The sequence below is a fragment of the Falco biarmicus genome, chromosome 3 (assembly GCF_023638135.1).
Source record: "Falco biarmicus isolate bFalBia1 chromosome 3, bFalBia1.pri, whole genome shotgun sequence".
Classification (NCBI taxonomy): Eukaryota; Metazoa; Chordata; class Aves; order Falconiformes; family Falconidae; genus Falco; species Falco biarmicus.
The window spans coordinates 30,916,879-30,934,594 of record NC_079290.1 but is presented as its reverse complement, the minus strand read 5'-3'; the positions used below and the strand labels follow the sequence as shown (position 1 = coordinate 30,934,594).

General features: G+C 41.9%; 1 protein-coding gene across 2 annotated transcripts in view; it reads left to right on the top strand.

The window, feature by feature from the left end:
• PLEKHF2 (pleckstrin homology and FYVE domain containing 2) overlaps positions 1-17,716 on the top strand; it is a 33,789-nt gene that overhangs the window by 5,658 nt on the left and 10,415 nt on the right. The window contains exon 1 of one of the 2 annotated variants that reach the window (XM_056333875.1): positions 4,745-4,897. The exons of the other annotated variant lie outside the window; for it this stretch is intronic. The gene's annotated coding sequence lies outside the window, so the exon portion shown is untranslated. Of the gene's footprint in view, positions 1-4,744; positions 4,898-17,716 lie in introns of those variants that run through there. 2 annotated transcript variants of the gene reach the window in all.

The following is a 17,716-nucleotide window of genomic DNA, read 5'->3' as shown; positions in this document are numbered from 1 at the left end:
TTCCTTGTAGCACTTCCAAGGCCTCATCATGCAGAAAGGTGCCATATCCACCAGGAGACAGCTAACCTGAAGCTATCGGGGATGTCAACAGGCTGATTTGTGTGACAGCTTTTCCCACAGGAGTTGTTCCATGATGCAGCAGAAGATTCACGATGTGATTGTAAGAGGTGAGATGGACTGGGACAGGCCTGGCTGTTCCATTTGTCACCTGCAAGAGGAGAGCAGCAAGCTCTGGTGTCTGCTTCTGAGGGTGGGAAGTAGGCATTTATGTGCCTTTAAGATGTGGATTTAGGCCTCAGTCCATTGGGTAACTTCGTTGCAAACTGTTCCTAGAGGGATGGAGGTCTGAAACTCCTTCCCTGCCAGTGCACAGTCAGATGCTATTGCTTAAAAATCCTGAGAGATTCATGTATAGCTTAACATCTGTTTGTCATCTTCTAATGTCAGGACATGTAAAAGCATCCTGAAAATTTGTCCATCTGCGCTTTCTTAATTGAGCTATTGCTTGTTACTGCCCAAGCTGAGCACAGGAGTTCACCCTCTTAAACCACAGCTCTGGCCAGGAGAGTTTAAGGATGGAATTCCAAATTTTGGTGAACGGTTTATTCAGAAATGAACACGTGGGACTGTACTCCTTCTGTGTTTTGTAGAACCCTCCACAAAGCCAGACTAATATGATTTGTTATACTTCACAAATCTTACAGTCTAAACTTTTAGTAAGGTAATATGCTTTGAACTGCAAAAATTTTATGCCTTTAGAGCACTTGGAAAGCCAAAAAGGTACAAAACTTAGCACCTATTGTAGTTTTTGCCTTAAAAAAATAATCTATCTTATCAGATTAATTTCTAATAAGGAGTAGAGAATCATCTTTTGCTTTCAGCTATGCAAGTTTAGAATTCAGCATTGTGGATTATTTAATGAAAGCGAAAGTTTAAAACTACACGAATACTTGCAGGGACAGAACGAGACACATCCATTCCCAGGAAATGAAGAGTTATTTCTGGTTCAGCTTCTGTGCCCTTTCTTTTCAAGCCGATGGCTAGCAGTTGGGCTGTGGAAACTGAGGAAAAAGAACGCTATTTGGAAGAGAACTGAGTTTCTGCAACAAAAATGGAATGAACACCATTAAATAAAAGGTTGTTTTATGTTTATATGATTTTCTATTATAAACATCATTTCTAGGGAAAGGCCGTGCTTCTTGTAGCTACTTCTTTGCCAAATTCTTTCATATCTTAGGTATACAATGAGTGCAACCTCTTGGTTATGATGAATTCTCATCATATGAAAACTCAGAGCACAAACAGTGGATTTTGTTAGTTTTCCCTTGGCTGATCAGAAACTGCCCTCAGATAGTTCCAAAGGGATTTTGGATATACAGATGGTAAGCAAAAATGCTTACTGTGTCAAAACCAGCAATCCCTTTCTGTCAGTGTCAGAGAAGCGATCCATCAGAAAATGAGCTTGGTTTGAGTCTTTCTGTTAAAATATTGTTAAATTATTACATAAAATAAATTCTGATAAAATGTTGAGCGCTGTGTTAAATGGTTATTGCTGAGTCTCGTCTGTATGGTATCTACACCCAAGGGGCAGAAAGAAAAAGCACTGTATTGTAGGTTATCTTGGTCTCACTTCAAAAATAACCTAGCAATTTGCAATTTAGCTGTTAAGGGAGGTTAAAATGTTAAACTCTGGTATGGTTGTACGTGGACACAGCTCAGTCAAAAACTGAGAAAAAACCTACAGATAACCATCTGAATTCAAGTTCACAGCTTGGGGCTAAATTTACAGAACACACTTAAGCAATTTTATCCCAGAGAGGCTGGGAATCAATCTGCAGTCTGGAATCTGAGTTCCCAAGTTTAGTTTCTATTGTACATGCACAGATACCGGCTCTCATAATAATACATCGGTGCAAGCTCTTCATTATGCAACAGTATATGTAATTTTAATGCAACTTGCAAAACCTTTGCAACAATTTTTTTTTGAAGATATCTAACAGCCAGAAATTCATATTACTAACATAAACTTGACAAAATATTTTTAAATTATATAAAATTACAGATGGTCCTCTTTTATTGGACATGTTGTTTATAATATGAGAGACGCAAATGTGCATTTTCACAGAAAAAAAAAAGTCCATACATTTACACGTTTTTATTTTTAAAGGGAAATGCTTAAAGCCAATTATCGAGTTATGTTCTTTTGACTGCCTCTTCTCATAAATGTTACATGGAAAGTAAGAACCATCATATATAAATTTTATGAGTGTTAAATAGATTTCCATAAAAACGGTGTGAGAATCTCTATTTGTCACTCAGCTATTTCCATTGCAACTGTGATCTGTTTGCTACTAACAACATTTTTTTTCCCTATGCCAAGAGTAAAATTCTAACCCCATGCTGGCCCAACCGAAGGTAAAATACTTGTTGACCTGAGTTCTGTTTAGAGAACCAGGGTGTTCAGAAATTATTAACGGCAAGTTTCCACGGTTCATCTTTGGCTCTGGTCAGCTGGTTAGTGGGCTGTGGTGGGTTTGCCAAAAGCTAACTGCTCAAAGGTAAGCAAGCAGGTGTAACAATTTTCCAAATACAAAATATACTCTTAGGTTTGCTGGATCCTATTAAATGAACAGAAATAGATGATGGCAAAATTTTTGTAACATATATATTTATAGATAATATATATTCCAATTTATTTTGAAATTATGAATCATTCCATCATTGACTAATGAATTTCAAAAGAATAAATAAATCAACACCTGTTATGAAAAAAAGAATGAGATTAATTTAGGGATTCGTTATTGGCTGGTGTCTATTAAGGATCATGTTAATTGCAACCTCTATCACGTGAAACCCACATTCCTCCTTCACCCCCCAAAAGAAGACGTATTAGAAGCTCAGTTAATGAGATAAATACGTAATTGTGCTATTTTTACTTGTTTTTCTTAAGCCTCCGCTAGTGGTCACTGTTGGGGACAGGGCACATAGTTAAGTGGACGTCAAACCCCACCTACGGCTGCTGTTGAGTTTCAAGAAGAGTGGCCTCTTTTGACCATTATGAAGCTTTTATTGGTTTTTTTTAAATTATTTTTTTCACCTATTTCTGTCTACAAAAAAATGAACAGATACCAGAAAAGAGTGAGGAAGTTATGAGTGGAAAAAAAACCCTCATATATTTTGCAGAAATGCTCTAAAAAAATAAAGTTGTGGTTGACAGGCAACATACATGGGTCTACATCAGGGCTTACAAAGCTACCACAATACTGTTTAGAGAAAGAAAGAAAAAAAAAAGAATAAAAAATGTTCTTCATGCATGCTTGGTTTTCCAACTATTGCTTGCTTTCTGCTTAGAATCCAAGTGGCTTGCCATGGGTTTCTTGTCTTGGTGGGAGATTTGCTCTCCTTCACCAGGCGCTTCCTGCTTAGCACCATTCATTGGCTCTTCATCAGGGTCCACTGGAAGAGGTCAGATCTGTCCTTGCAGAAGAGATGTGGGTTCAGCAGCTCTGCTTGCTTTGGTTCCGTAGGAAATTCACTCACGGGGCTGGGAACATGTCTGAATCTATGTTAGTGGTCTTTTACAGCTGTCCATGTCACTTGTCACACCCCCACACAGAAGCTTTTCGATGTGTTCCACATCCAGAAGCCACGTCTGTCACATTTCTGTCCTTCAACAGACCCAGCTCGGGCTGAATGCTGGGTGGATTTGAATGGGGAAGCAGACAGCCAGGCCAAGCTTTGGAGTGGGAGGACAAGCATGCTCAGCCCTCCATGTCCTCCTGCTCCCTTCCCTGTCTCCCTCTCCCACTGCAGGAGGGACCCAGCTCCATGATGCAGCTCTTACCTACCCGTGTCCCTGTCTGAGCTGGGATAAAAATTTCAGATGAAAGTCGGAAACTCCAGTGGGTTCACTGTTACCACTGGAAAGCCCCACCACCTAACTACTCTTATTTTTTTCCTCTCTGAAAAGCCAACCGTGCTATTGCTCAATAATGTGAAATTTGGAAAACAAAACCCTGCTATATTGCATGTAAGTGAAACTTTCTTGGAAAAAAAAAGCCCCTCGGGCCATTTTCCAGAGCACAGACTTGGCCACTGGAGTGGCACCACAGCAGTGCCTGGTGCTACCATGGGAGCAGCGGAGCTGTGTCCTCTTCTGTCCCGCTCCATGGCTCCCCAAAACACCCTCCCACTCTGGTGGTGCCCATCGACGCCTGGAAATGTTAGAAGGACCAGTTAACTGCGGATCTGCTGCTCTGTCTGGAGACACTGAAAATGGCCATGGGGAGGAGGGAAGGGGCTCCTCGCATCCCTGACCCGGCCCAGGCAGCGTTTCTGGTGGGAGTTATACCAGACGACCTGATCATAGTTTCCCCAACCTGGCCAGTAACTCTTCAAACTAAAACATGTTAATAACTTCCTTCCATGTGCTATAAAGGGCTTGTGGAGGGAGAGGTAATGAAAAACATGACCATCCTTATTTACTTCTAGGAGAAAATGTCTGGAGCCATGGATGGACCTGGGACGGTGCCCAAAGAATGGAAATACGGGTTCTTTAAAAAAACTCAGTAAGGTAATGCTCTCGTGTCCTGAGGGTCCCTCTTCCACGAGGTGCCACTCGTGGGTCGCGAAGGGCCGGGCCCTCCCCGGCTCTCCCCACGCAGGGCGGCCCTTCGGGCCAGGCCGGCGGGGCGGACGGCGCCGCCGCCTCAGCGCTTCCCGCCGCCTCAGCGCTTCCCGCCGCCCGGCTCCTCCCAAGATGGCGGCGGTCCCGCCCCGCGCGGGTGGTGTCCCGGAGCCCGTCCCCCGGCGGCGGGGTGTATGACCGCGGCAGCGCGGGGAGCGGGGCTGGCGGCAGGCGGGCGCTGGGGGCGGCAGCCGGAGCGGAGCGCGCCGGGTGAGCAGCGCGGTGCCGGCCGCGTCCCAGGTGGCGGGGTTCGGCCGCCGGGGCCGGTCGGGGAGGAAGAGGGAAACTTTCCTGGCGGAGCCCTTCCCCGCCGGGGCTCCGGCCGCTTTTCCGCGGCCATGTTGGGAGCCGGGGGCTGCCTGGCGGGGAAGGAGCTTCGCCCGGTGGGAGGCGGCGCCGGCGGCCGCTGAGCGGGGCTGTCCCGCCGCGGGGCTGGGGCGCTCCCGGCCGCCCGCGGGGCCACGGCCGCTTCCCGCCGGGAGGGAGGCGGTGGGGCGGGAGGGAGCCGGGGAGGAAAGGGACGGTGGCGGCGGCGGGCGCTGGCTCGTCCCCGGGCGCCGAGGGAGTTGCGGGGCCTTGGAAACGAGTTCGCCTTCGGGGTGGGGTGGGACAACAATGACAGCGGCCCCGCGGTGTTACATAAGCGCCTGGAGCTCCCCAACTCGTGACTGGCGCCGAGGCCCGGGCGGCGGCGGGACGGGACGGGGCGGAGGGCGCTTCCTCCCGCGGCCGGCACCCGCCGCCCGCCCGCCGCGGGGAGACCCCTCGCTCTCCCGCCGAAACTCCTCGCAAGCCAGTCGCCTGAAAAGTCCTGATGCTGTGGTTAGAAAAAATAAAAAATAATAAAAGGCAGCGGAACCGCGAGCGGTGCGGCTGCGAGCTTACGGTGCTATTTTCTTCTGTGAGACTCGCGTATTTTGTGGAGAGGAACGTGACTGGTCCGCTTCAGATATATAAGGCGCTTTAGCTGTTGTCTGAAAGCGGTTGAGGGAAAGGCGGACACGTGTTTTTCCTCTTGCCTGATCTGAAATGCTGTGTGCATAGACACTGATATTTATAAATGGCAAAACTGCGCATCGCAGCAAAAAAGCAACGAGCGAGTCTGCAGAGCAGCACATCTCAGTGTCGTCTTTGTCCCCTCTAAGAGAAACGGCTGTAGCTCCAGCCTGGATGTGAAACACGAGTGCAATAGTTGTTGGTAACCAAAATGACCTGTTATATGTCCTTAACCAGAGATCGAGGACTCCTTTGCCTGTCACGTGGTTGAATTGATAAGAGTGGTTCCAGAAGCATTGTTGGATCCTAACTCGGGCTGTCCAGTGTGCGGAGTGGTTACCGTGGGGGTTGATGCTGGTTTGGCAGACACTGCATCTGAGGCTGCAAGGTGCCTGACAGCTTAACTTCAAACAAGGTTAATACAGTAGGCAAAGCGAGTCTAAAAATCAAACCCACAACACTGGAATCGGTTTCAGAACTGAGGTTGCTGATTCCTCTTTCCTGAAATAAAGAGAACTTAAATATTTGGCTTTCAAGTTCTAAGACTGTTGCGTTATTTTAGGGATGGCTATCTGAAAGAAGGGGTGTGTTTAATGATGGCAGCGTAATTGGTGCTGAGGGCCTGCAGATGATGTGCTTTGTGTGCAGTCATCGACATGCAGAAAGGAATTGGTTATTTAGTCCAGAAGGCAGTGTTCTTGCTTTTAACCTATATAATCTAAATACTGTTGACTAATCAAGTGGGAAATAAGAATCCCTGGGTAGTTAAATCTCATGTGTATCAGCTGCGTTTAACAATTTCCCAGGTGTTTTAGTGCTGTGCTGCTTAATGTTGAAAACAGCAGTGATAGTGGAGTGTTGTGAGCTTGAATCCCAAAATCTTGCTTCTGAATGCAAATTGGCCATGTGCTTTTGGAAGTGTCTGAGTTTTGCTGTGTATAGAAACCCACATAGAGAAAGTCCCTCAAACGCTAAATGAAAACCAGTGAGTAGAAATTTGGAGTTGGAGAAGCTGGATAAGTTTCTTCTGTCATACCCTCTGGAGAGAGACAGAGCAGTGTCTTTTCACCTAGAAGCAAGTTTTCATTAGATGCAGTGATGAAGTAATTCTTTAGCAAGAGCTGTGTCCCGTTTCCCTTAAATAATGGGATAAGACTTAACTCTAGTATTACATACATCCCTGGACTAGCAGAAGATCTACCCCTAACATCTTGATGGCATTTAGTTTACAAAAATATATCATTGGCAAAATGGTCTTAATATTCAAATGGCATGGTGGCTTAGGTTTCACTGTTGCTATTAGTGGGTGCAGGAAGGTTTCAGAGCAGTAATGAGAGGTTGAACTGCAAGTTTCAGGTGAGGCATGATATGACAGAGCTTGGTACAGCTCCTTTACCTCTCCAAGAGCCAAGTGAGGGCAATAGAAGCAGGGTACAAACACTGGTTTTGTTACACTTGCAGCATTTTTGGTGCACACCGAAGTGGGCTAGATGTGTTAGAGTGAAAGCTTATGGTCAAATTATGGCACGTAGATGGGGGCAGCTTGGAAGCTTTTAACACTTGCAGATGCAATTTTGTGAAAATACGTTTGTTGGATAAAAAGTTGGAAGGGGTGGTCAAGCAAACAAGTGGCATGCAAGTTTTTGTTCTTAAAGGCCATTTATTAGTGGGTGAGGTCAAATAAGGAAACCCCAGCATTAACAATGGATATGTTTCTTAGATGTTGATTGGGAAGGCTAACTACTTGATTTTTGTATTAAGAAATTAAAGGTTATTCTGTACTGCTTCAAGTTCTAAAGGTTCATTTGTGACTCATTCTGAGCTCTGTTGATAGTCAAGCTTACTTTTCCATTTAATTAATGTAATTTTGTTAGAATTATAGATGGTGCTTGTGTATGTGTATATATATATTTATTATTTTTTTTACTACTGTCAAGGATTAATTCAGTTATTTGATGAAAGGATGATAATCTTGGAATTGTTCCAAAAGAGAATACATAAAGTGCAAAACCAGGCTTTTGAAATAGAATCACATATTTAAACATTTTCCCTATGAAGTAAATGGCAGAGTTCGCTGTTGTGGAATAAGTTTTGTTTTCATATTTAGTGAAGGACTTGTTTTTACAGTTGAGGGGGATGAAAAGCTACTCTGTAGATAGGTGTGGTAGAACATGTTTACTATACTGAGGATTATTTTAGCAGTCATGAGCTGTAAGATGTGATGATGACTGTGTTAGCAAGTAGCGTCCTGTAAATTTGAGCCACATCAGTCGTCCTGTTGAAATAGATGAGTCCACTTGCATGAGAAGAGGCTTGACTGAGAGTTGTAGGACAAAGATTCTCCTTACATGAAAATAAGTAGTATTGTGCAGAAGTGTTACTGAACACAAGGGTGCTTCATGTTTGTCAGCCTGTTGCTTTAATACTGCATAGTAAAAAATGCGCTGATATGTTTACTTTGTTTTTTAAAAGTTGCATAAATAGGTAAGAGTGCTGCTGGCTTGGACATAATGTGGTTTGTGTTTTGTTTTGGGGTTGTTTTTTTGGTTTTTTTTTTTTTTTTAAGCCTGCTGGTGGTTGTAAATAATTTCAGTATTTTAAAAATTATTTGGGAGTGACTTTGTTTTCTCTTTGCATCATTATGTTTTACAATACAACAGCATTAAGCATAATACACGTAAGTGTATGTAATGTAGCAGGATTTTGGCATTTTGTATAAGTTTAAAATATGGACAAATAGTTGAAGGTTAAGGATTTCAAATACAGGAATATGTTCTCTACACACATCCCAGCTCCTAAATGTAATAGCATCACAAACAAGCAGTTAGTTGCTGTGTTGAGATGCAATCTCTTGAGAAGTTGTACTGGTTCAAACAGATACGGGTAAGCTGCTAGATAGTGATGTATCTGATCTTTCTGTCAGCAGCTTTGGCTTTCCCTAGATACCTCTTGTACTTCAAACATACCATCTAGAGGTAACAGTTTTGCTTTTAAGTACTTAATATGCCTTCTACAAAAGGAAAAGTTACAGCATGTTCTTTGATATTTGCATTTCTAAAGTGTATGCGTAATTTGTTAATGCAAATTAATATTAAAGAGTGTACTGTACATGCTACTCTTCAGGTTGTCCGATAGCATCTTTCTCGAAACAGTGAGCTGTGCAGGTTAACTTCAGTGCAAACCTCTATGCAGCTTCCACAGTTTCCTCTAGATCGTCATCTTTGCTGCAGCAGTGAGGGCCTAAAAGCAAAGGAAAATGGCCTGCTGGATGAGAATCATGTGGGCCACAAGCCCCTGCGGTATTCTGGACGGTGTTTATTGCACTCAGAGGACTGGGTTGTGCTGAGTGCTCTAATGTCTGTACTCCAAGTGCTTTCTGCATAACTTTAAAATGCATCAAACACATTTGCCAAGCAGTAAAAGGGAAAAAGGCCAGTGAGTACATTTCCCAGGAAGGCCACCTAAAGCAAACCATTGTGATTACGGGGTTCTTTCAGGAAGTGACATTCACCCCCACCCCCTTCTTTAAACTTCTTCTGACTTAGCTGGTAAATGTAAAACTTCTGAGACTGAGATTTTCAGCGTACTTCTGTTCTGAAAGCTCTGTGTTGACAGCGATCCTCCCTCCTCCCCCTCCTTTCTGATGTAAGTTAGCAGCATGGAGACAAGTGAACTGCCCTTTTAACACACAGGTTATGACTGCAAAGCTGGTTACGTGACTGACAAATTTTATTTATGGTGTCATTGTTAAAGCTTTCCTTTTGGCTTTTGTTGATAGCTGTCAGATGTTTGTTTTCTAGACCTTCACTGTTCACCTATACATCACCAGGTAGCAGCATGTGGTATAAAAAAGGGCTTATGTCCTTTGGTCAGGAAAGAGCAATTCAATGCATGGCTTATCACCTTAAATATTTTAAATATTGCTGGATAAATAAATTTTAAGTGTTGCTGGGGGACCGCAGTGACAGGTCCACGACTGTAGCGCTTCAGTATTGTCAGGCTTCCCGAAAATCACAACATGTGGTTTGTTTCCAAGCCCCAAGCTGTGTTTTGGCTGCCGGTGAACCCCTGGTTTCTGCTGGGCTGGTGGTTTGCAGCCTGATGATAGCCCTGCTGTGCGCATGGCTACTGGGGCTTGAGCCACTTTTTGGTACCAATTTGAGTGACTTCTTTAGGAGGTTTAGTTTAAATGGTAGGAAGAAGGTTCCTTGCAGCCAGCCATACTTGCCCTTAGTCTGTTGTTGCTGGTGAATAAGTGTTAGAAATTATTTGGCACTTTCTTTTTGAGTTAAGAATTTTAAGGAATAAATATGTCTGAACATGCCGGAGTTTGTACTGCAATACTGAAAATACACCGTAGCAGTGCTTTGTCTGACCCTGTTAGGTAGTGGCCAGCTGCCTAGCCTCCTGAAAGTATTTCTACAGTATAATATAGTATTAGGGTTGATCCCTAAATAGGAGATTTCTTACCTTGAGTTAAGAGCAGCAGCAAAGTTGAAGTGATTGCACCTGGTTAGAGAAGGAGGTTGAGTGTTGTTACTTGGCTTGTGTATTGTGTAGTTTTGTGGAAATGCTTGGAATTACTGAGCTGGTAAAAAAAAAAAAGCCTCTTTATTATGCAGCTTCTTTTCCTATAACAGGATAGCTGAGTTTAAAGGACACATGTATGTGAAAATAATATTGATATAATAAAATGAGATAGTGATGATGTGGTTATGCTACTGTGCTTGTAAACTGTGAGACTGCATGGGAAAACTTTGCTCCATTTTAAAACATGGTTAGCTAAAAGCAGAGGTCCTTTTGTGTTGCAGTTATTGGTAGGAATTTAATTGCTCTTTGCCTAGATTTGGCTGCTTGGTAACTCTCTCTGTAGCTTGGTCGTACTATAATCAATTACGTATAGTCTAGTCCTCGTTAGGGCTGCTAGTAAAATTCGGTAACTTCTATCATAATGTTAATAAAAGTAAACTAAAGAAAACCTATTACAGAAAACTTGTTTTTTAATACTGGCTGTTTTAAGTACCTGTGCATAGCAAAAAGGCATAAGCCAATGAGCAAAGCCAGGTGTGTCATAGATGTGCATTCATGAAGAAAGGGAAAATAAAATCCTGTTAACTTGAGGAAGCTTACTTGAACATGTAGATGTTCTGGTAGCTCTCAAGTGCTAAAACATGCAGGTGCTTTGAAATCTAGGAGGTGCAATTTTTAGTGTATACTTGCGTATAAGAAATACACATTGGAAATCCTATAAATGTTCTCTACTTGTAGGTTAAAGAAGCAGCATGCTGGCAAATACTATTTATTTCAGTCACTGAAGACCAAATCCTGTTTTTCACATTGACTGAGAGACAGTCTAGCTAGCTGTTAGCAAGTTGCCTCCACGTGTGCTCCCAATACAATAATCTGTAACAACAACAAACCACACAACCAATCTGGTTTTGGAGAACTGCTTGCAAGATGGATTTGGCAACGCTTCATCTTGAACAGCTGTATCGGGATCTGTTTTTCCTGTACTTATGATGCTGTGTCCCTTCCCCGAAAGAATTTAAGTAAGTCTGTTTATTTCAAGATTTAAAAGGTATGTTGATGCTTGTGGCTTCTCTTCAGTGTGCTGGGCTGGCAAAAACTTAAGGCAGGATCTAGATTGCTCTGAAACTGGTCAGATCCTTGTGATTGATTTTTCATGTCCCTCCCCCAATCCATTTAATGTTAAGCGTGGTGGTATTTGTGTATGTAAAGTTATTTGCTAGCCCAGGTGTGTGCCCCTGTGCTGCCGAAGTGGGCTGTCACCAGTTAAGCTGTTCCTTCACAGGCAGCATAGATGGGAAGGGCACACCCGGCGCCTGTCCAGGCAGCCTGGAAGGGAGGAGTACATCGCTGCTGCCAAACTGGAAAATAACATTTGCTGGGAGAGACTCTTCAAACAGCTAAACAATTGGAGTAGGGAAACATTAAGTTGTAAACAGAAAAACTTACTCCAGTTTTTGGTATCACAGCCTGGTCAAGTAATCCTTTAAGCATGGGCCCATCATGGGTTCATGTCTGCTGGAGCTTCTCGAACCAGAGCAGGATCCCAGGCTCCTGTCCTCTGCCTTTGACTTTTCTGGCGCATTTCAGAGGTGTTGGTCTGTTGTCTGTGTTGTTCTGGTGGCTTTTAGCTACTCAGAGCTGTGGAGAATTTTGGAAGGAACTTGGATGTTTTTGGACTCAGGATCTGTGGAATCTGGTTTTGAAACGATTCTCGTGTATGTTCCCAGTACTTTGGTTAAGATGAAAGATGCAATTTGCTAGTAGCAGAGGCTAAGCTAACCACTGCTAGTGCTCCTAAATAAATGCAAATGGAAAGTTGAAATATAAGGGCATTTTCCCATGGCAGCAAAGATTTGATTTTAGTATTGGATTTTTTCAGTTGATTGTTGTTAAGTAAAAGGTCACATGTGTATTATAGTTTTTATATATACGTGGGGTTATATATATATATATATATATATAAAAAACATAGAAAACCTCAGCCTTTTTACTTATACCCATTTCAGTATCCATATTTGCTGGATCTTGCTTTCTGTGCTTTGGTAGATGAGTTTGATGTCACACTGGAAACACTGGTCGTGGTGGGTCAGGCCTGCCTGTTCACCTCTGCAGAACTCGAGCTTTCAGGCTTGTGTGACTGGGGGGTTTTTTGGTTTTGCTTCTTTTTTTAATTCCTTTAATTCTAGCCATTACCTGGTTTACACATGCGTGTGCTGGCTACTTCCTCTTTCACGGCATTAAGAATTTTCTCATCTGAATGGCAGCGGTTCGACTGGCAGTACTGTGTTTCACAAGGGCTGTTCGGAGCTGTGTAAGCCTGTAGTGGTGCTTGGAGAGTGCTCAGCTTGTTGACAGACGGATAAAGGACATGGAGATGAAATGAGTTTAGGAAGTTGCTCCCTTTGCTCCTCCAGCCCTTGATTACGAACCAGGTGGTGGGTGGAGAACTGCATGTTTCTTTCCAGCAGCAGCTCTGTCTTTATTGTGCCAAGAGACAAAACCAGTATCAGCTACCATGGTTCATTATAAATAGAAGTATATTTATTATAAATAGAAGTATATACTACTATAAATAGTAGTAATAAGCAGCTGATTTCATTAACAAGCTGGATCTCTTACATGTGTATTGCTCCTGGGCTTCCACAGTGAGGCTTCTTCTACGCCAAGAGACATTCAAGGACTTTTTCCAGTGAAGCTGAGGGCAGAATACAACCACTTCCAGTTGGTCGAGGCTCTCCTGATCAGGTGCTTCCCTGTGGTGTGAACCCTTCAATACTGTTTGGGTTCTCGTCTTCTGTATTTTCTGTTGCTGCCAAATGGGAGAAGGTAGTGGGAACAGCTCTGGGACTCAGCAGTTCTGTATTTCTGTGTCTGTTTAATGGGTGCCACATGTTTCTTGCTTGGAGCAGGGGTGCTGGCATTTATGGCACGTGGCGTTACAGCTGAGGTGGTTCTTCTCGCCTTTCGTGCAGGGCGGGCTGCAAACTGGCCAGACTTGTCCGGTGGGGCAGCCAGCTTCCCCATGACTTTGTTTTCCTCAGGTCCCCTCTATGATTAGTTAGCATTACAACTCATTCAGGACGTGGGAGCTAGTCTTTCTGTTTACAAGCAGGTTAAATTGGTGTCCTCTTTCCAGCTGAGGGTTATTATGTTAAATACCAAACCTCGTGAGAAGCTAATGTCAGGACTTGGATGGTTTTGCCTTGATACAGCAGCTCAGGCAGTGTACTGGCTGTGAGGGAGGGTAGCCTGGACAATAAAACAGCATTGCTCTGCTCTTGCTGTGCTAATACATATGCTACTTGGCAAAACAGATAGTGTTTTGCTAAAAACAGCTTTTTGTATCCAAACTAGCTTCTGAGTGGGCTGGGGAATATAATAATGTCATACATCTTGAAAGCTTTACCTAGAAATTATCTCCATCCCCCAAATGCAGTTGGCCTTTCTCGGCATTCCTAGCTTAATTGCATAATGGCTATTGCAAATTTGGAGAGTTAATGCATTTGCCATGCAGGTTTGATAATAAAGGTTTTTTTGTTCATTTAGTCATTTACATTCTCTGAGCAATTCTTGCACAACTGGTCAATTAAAGTGAAATGGCAGTCCTTTATAAGTTGGAAATCAAGAGTTTACTAAAATTAACTGCAGTGTATTGAAAGAATTTCTAAATTGTAAATTGTTAGGCAGTTAAAACAGGGATTTCTATGTTTTACCTTCAAGAAGAGTTTTAGTAGGACTGGACTTGTGACAGTCATTTGCAGCAATTTAAAAACAAAACCCAAACATCTGCCTGGGTTACTATGGTAATTATAGGTTTATGAAGATACCTGACTAAACAAATGCATGGATTTACTTTTGTGATTTATTTGGACATGACTAAATGCTGGACTGAGAAATAATCTAAAGATTTCTAAAATATTTCAAGGCAGAATATTACAGTATGAAGTAACGTGATTGCTGTTAACATATTTCCCGCATGGTTTCTGTGAGCCTGTGGCTGATGCCAGAACATCAGCCAACAGGTTGAGACAAATGAAAGGTTAAGACTGGTGGTTTGTACTGGATATATGAGTGAGGGAGTGAGTTAGCTCATCTGTGTTTCCCCACACTGCAGCCATTGCTCCACAGGCTTGTGCAATGCAGGAAGCAGTGTCTTCACAGTGGGGAATTGAAAAATCACATTCACGTAGAAAACATTGCCCTCAGAATCATAGAAATGAGACTTGGGAGAGGTCCACACATTATCCATTCCACTTTCCTGCCAATCTAGTACTGATTGATGCTTACACTGTTTTCTCTATAGTATTGGGATGAAAATGTCACAAGCATCTTTGCTTCCTTGGAGTAATCAAAAGCAGCCTCAGTATTGCCACCATCCTTTTCCATGTTTCAGCTTGCTGCTTTTTTTGACTTTATTAAATGCCAGTAATTAATAAGGGTGTGAGAAATGGTGCAAAGAGGCAACAGCATACACTGTCTTAAGGAAAAGGTAATTTTTTGTGTGTCTGTAAATAAAGTCAAAAGTTTCTGTCCCGTTACCGGTACCTTTCTGAATGCTGCAGCCATTAACCAGATTACTCAGAAGTGCTCCTGGATAAAGATTGTGTTGAAGAAGTTCAGAGAGGGATCTTACTGCCTCCTTTCCTGCTGTCATCTCTACCTTAATATAGTCTCTGTAATCTCTTGGTCCGTGTTATTTCTTTGCAGTATCGTGATGCTGCTTTTTGTTGTTGTTGATACTCCTGTCTTTCAGATACCATCAGGGTTATCCTCTGCATCCTTACCAGCTGGTTACAGTAGCAATAGCAAGACAATTTGCTAAATACAACAGCTTTGGGAATACTTTTGTGAGGAGAATTATTAGAGAACTGCTTGTTAGAAGACTGTATTTCTCTTTAACTGACAGATGTTGTCTTATGTTTTAAATAGTACCCAGGACAGCTAGCTCCAGCACAGCACAGGCATTTAGTTGTTACTGACGTGTCAAGTTTTTAGCAGTGATGAAGACCTTTAGAAAGTGTTTATCATACTTCTATCTCCTCTCAACATATTTTTGGGGTCAAATGTCTTTTAACTTCACTTAACTTTATGTTCAAATTGGTCTTTTTATTGTTTCATAAGAAGCAACCGGTGAACAATGGATATATAGAATCAATATTAAAACTTTCAATTAATTGTTGTATTTAACTATAAAATATAGAATGAAGTACTAATTCATTAATGGGTTAATGGATACTTCAAACTTTGTTTTCCTCAATATTTTACACACTGAATGGTAGAAATAAAGTTTAATTAAATACCTCTTGCTGCTATTTCTGTATCATGTTTAATCTAGCTCTTGTTATTACCTTTATGGTCCTTGACAGGTAGTGCTGACTTGTGTGTGAATGTTTGGATTCTGATTACAGCTAATCAGATCTAAGTGCATAGAAAAGCTTAATTTTGCCAGTGAAGATGACACAGTGAAACATTCACGACAAACGAATGGTATCATCCTTCTCTGTATATATTGAAGGAGGCTGTGTAGGAGGTGGAACTAGTGAAGCCAAAGTAAGATTTAAAACTTAACGCTGCTTTCTCTTCTGTATCAGAAACTTAGAATTTCTAACTGCTGTGCATGTGTTTATTTCAGCAATTTTCCACACTAAAACTATTTTCAAAGCATTAGACATTGATGGCTTCCTTAAACAGGTTGCACTTCAGAAATTTACACTGTTTTACTTGGCAGTGGTGGAGAAAGTCAAGTGTTGCTCTGAAGAGCAATACATCTAATATTAATAGAGATTAGAGTACTGTATTACAGTATTGAGATACCTTCATAGCTGAAAGTTTGCTCACAAACAGTAGCGATATTACCATTTCAGACATAGCTTTAAATCAGAGGGACGTGTAAAGGTTCTGTGTAACTTAATTGCTTGTGTTTATTCAACTGTAAGTCTAATTAGCATGTCTTCCTTGCATAGGCAAAGTGCAAGAGGAAAGCTGAATTAATCTGATGTGATAACATACCAATTATTTGAAACCTGTTACAAAAAAATATATGTATATGTACTAAATGACTGATTCTGCCTGATGAACCCTTGGTTTAGAGACAGTGTGATGTTTTCCTCTGTAGATCCAAAAGATGAGTTGTGTTACAAACCAGTTATTTAATGCACATTAGATATCTGGTCTGCAGATAGTTTTGTCTGTCTTAGGTTTACAGTTTACTTGTTTCTGTCTTGTAATTGATCTTCTGTACCTTTCATGTACGTTTAACTTGTCTGATTAAGTATAATAAAAACAAGATTCAATTCTGTTTTAAATCTGTTTTATTCAGACCCTTCGAGTTGTGGAGTCAGACAGGATAAAACCTTTAACTTTTTTGCCTTTTATTAAGTGACTCTGAACAGAAACTCTTATTATGAAACTGTGTTACCCTTGGGCAAGAAGGAAAATGGGTTAGTTTGAATGTATCTGGTGAAACATGGTTGCTGATGTTGTCTGTATGTTCAGATGCAGGTGTGAGAACAAGGGCTCTGTATGACAACTGGATAATTATTTAGAAGTTAATTGGGTTGTAAGGTATAATGTGCTTTCATTTAGACCTGCTATTTCTACCTTTTCTTTCTTTATTCTATTTCTTTTGTATGCCAACGTTTCTGAGTCTTCTCTTTGCTATTCTCTGCATTAGCTTCACTGCAACAATATCTACATCTCACTTCATCCATTCCACTGGTGTGATCAGATACTGTGGTTAGTGATGTGGGTTTTGTTTTTTGTTTTTTATTGGACTTGTGTTACTGAATATGGCTTGGAAACATCCAGAATCTGCTGCTGCTGCTTTAGGACTGGATGGACCTCTGTGTGGTTGGTTTTGAGCTCTTGTACTTTTTCCAGCAGCTTAAATATTTTTTCTTTAAAGCTGTCACCTTAACTGTGAATATATGTAGTAATGGATGAGCTGCCTGCATCTTGATACCATGGCTCTGAGAAATCTAGATTGCCTGCTTTGTATTAATGCAATGTGTGAAATGTTGTTAACAGCCTAATTGCTAATTGTAAAGATGATGATAAATGAACTGGCAATTATGGCAAGGGCAGTAGCATTTTCCTCCCTTGAAGGATTGTTGAAGAAAAAGAATGCTAAAAATTATGTGCTTATTAATTAATGCTTGTTAGCAGGGACTGTGTACTGGACAAGACTTGTTCTTGCCCAGGCCAGAAAGTAATGGAGCACTGCAGGTTCTGCTGTATTGCTGAAGAAACTTGGGAATTGATGTTGCATCCCTCTCTTGCATACCCTGTCCTGCAGTCTAAACGTGTGCTTGCCGTGATGGTAGTATGCACTGAGCTGGGGTGAGGAAATGTTTTTGCACTGAGCTGTATGCAGTCTGCATCACTATGCCATAATAGCTTTTTTCATCTCATTTCTCCCCTCCAGCACCTTTGTGTTATTTGTGGTTCGGCTCTGTGTGATCATGTGAGCTGCTACACTGCTAATGTAATAGTAGAAGGCTTTTT